The sequence below is a fragment of the Portunus trituberculatus genome, chromosome 39 (genome assembly GCF_017591435.1).
Source record: "Portunus trituberculatus isolate SZX2019 chromosome 39, ASM1759143v1, whole genome shotgun sequence".
Taxonomy (NCBI): Eukaryota; Metazoa; Arthropoda; class Malacostraca; order Decapoda; family Portunidae; genus Portunus; species Portunus trituberculatus.
In genome coordinates, this window is record NC_059293.1 from 11,031,004 (window position 1) to 11,033,503 (window position 2,500).

Consider the following 2,500-nt stretch of genomic DNA (forward strand, 5'->3'; position numbering starts at 1 on the left):
GAGGAGGAGGAGGAGAAGAAGGAGAAGAAGGAGGAGGAGGAGGAGGAGGAGGAGGAGGAGGAGGAAAAAGAAGAAGAAGCAAACCATTAAGGAAACACCAAACGCAAGAAAAAAAAGGAGAAAGAAGAAGAAGAAGAAGAAGAAAAACAAGAAGAAGAACAAGAAAAAGAGGAGGAGGAGGAGGAGGAGGAGGAGGAGGAGGAAGAAGAAGAAGAAGAAATACCAAAGAAGAAGAAGAAGAAGAAGAAGAAGAAGAAGAAGAAGAAGAAGAAGAAGAAAAAGAAGAACAAAAAGAACAAGAAGAAGAACAAGAAAAAAAGAAGAAGATGAGGAGGAGGAGGAGGAGGAGGAGGAAGAAGAGGAGGAGGAAGCACACCATTAAAGAAACACCAAAACAAAAGCAGAAGAGGAAGAGTGAATCACACACTTCGTCACACTAACAGACCAATTTACATTCCTTACAATCAGCCCTTCCTTGAGGCGCTAAGGTGAGAAATTCTGCTAATCATTAACCTCTGTATGTGTGTGTGTGTGTGTGTGTGTGTGTGTGTGTGTGTGTGTGTGAATTCATTATGTAGTGTAGGGTGGGTAGAAAGTGTCTGGTGGTGGTGGTGGTGGTGGTGGTGGTGGTGGTGGTTGTGCTGTAGTGTTGGTGTTTATTCTCTTGTTGCTGTTGTTGTTGTTGTTGTTGTTGTTGTTGTTGTTGCCTTTTTGTTTCTCTCATTATCATTATTATTGTTATTATTATTATTTCCTTCTTTTTTCTCCGTTTTTATCAGTTTTATTTTCGTTTTCTACATTTTCTCTTCATATTTCATTTTATGTCGGACTGTTTTGAATTGTAAGAGAGAGAGAGAGAGAGAGAGAGAGAGAGAGAGAGAGAGAGAGAGAGAGAGAGAGAAATATAACCACCCTCTCCTCCTCTGCCCCCCACACACAACACACACACACACACACACACACACACACACACACACACACACACACACACACACACAACCACCAACACTCAAACTGTCACCTTCCCATGCACTTAGGTAAATTCCCATACACAGCCCACACATTCCTCACAACCACTCTACTGTCACCCGCCACTCTGCGTCTGCGTCAGGGTGTGCAGAAGGACGCAGTGTGTTGATAGCCACCCTTGGAGCAGTGTTCTTAACCCCTTGAGTACTGGGACGCATTTTAATCTTAGTTTTGGTTGTGATTAGACGATTTTTATTGACATTAGCAAGGGTCTATAGAGGTCAGAAGATTAATGGCCACTGTCTTCACTGTTTTAATCCACACATGAGTTTCTGAAGCTGTATGAAGTCACCAAATAATAAGCAGATGGAATATGAAAGCGCGTCATGGTACTGAAGGGGTTAATGACACTTGCGTTTCATTTGGAGGTCTTTGGTGTTAGTGGGTGGTGACTGTCAGGTTCTCAATCATGTTTTTTAGTGATTGTAGTGATAGTTTTGTTTAATTTTGTTTAGTTTGTTATGTATATTGTTACTTTAGTTTCGTCTTCCTTTTCTTTTCTTTCTTTCTTTTTCTATTTTCTTGATTTTTCCTTTTCTTTTATTTTTCTTCTATCTTTTTCTTTCTTTTTTCTTTTTTTCTTTTCTTTCTATTTCTATTTTCCATTCCTTTCCGTGTATCTTTATCCTATTCTATCTTTTTCTTCTTCTTTATCTCTTCCTTTTCATCTTTCTTTCTTCTATTTGTGTTTTCGTGATTTAATCCCTTTCCTTTTTTTCTTAATCATTCTTCTTATTTTCTCTTTTATTTTTCTTTCTTCTTTCTATTTCTACTTTCCATTCTTTTCCCTTTTCTTCATCCTTTTAGTAGTTCTTTTTCTTTCTTCTCTGTCTTCTTTCTCCTTCAGTTTTTTTGTATAATTTCGATGCCAATTTCTCTTCTGGCTACAATAACCAAACCTTTCCTCTCCTGCATTTACCTTCTTGAGGACAACAAAGAGACACCAATGAAAGAAAACGGGAACCCCACTGAAGATACGAAACCCATTAGAGAATTGTCGAAAAAAGAATATACAGAATTACAAAGCGAGTTATCGTGAAACATCCCTATTAAAAGCAAGAATTTTCCCAAGTCTAACCCTTATCTTAAAGTATGAAGCAGGTGAGGGTACGATGATCAGAAACCCTTTACTCTCTCACCACAACTATTTTCCAAGGCCACAGGGATGATGAGCGGTGTTTTGAGGGGTGTTTCTTCAGTTAATAATGTAGAAATCTTGTCAGTCTGCCTCTAGAACCGTAAAAAACACCTTAAAAACTCGTATAAATTTAGATAAAGCCTTTTGAAATTGTGGAGGTAAAGCACAGAAGTGTTTGAGTATACGAGCTTTAGTAAGGACAGACGTGCACCAGAGATTTATTCACCCTAGGGAGGTTAGCAAGTTGACACCCACATCGCCCTCTCACTATAGCGTCACTTCTTTATGTCGGCCTCTCTGCCTTCCTCTCCGTGGCAGCTTTGTGTCGTGGGC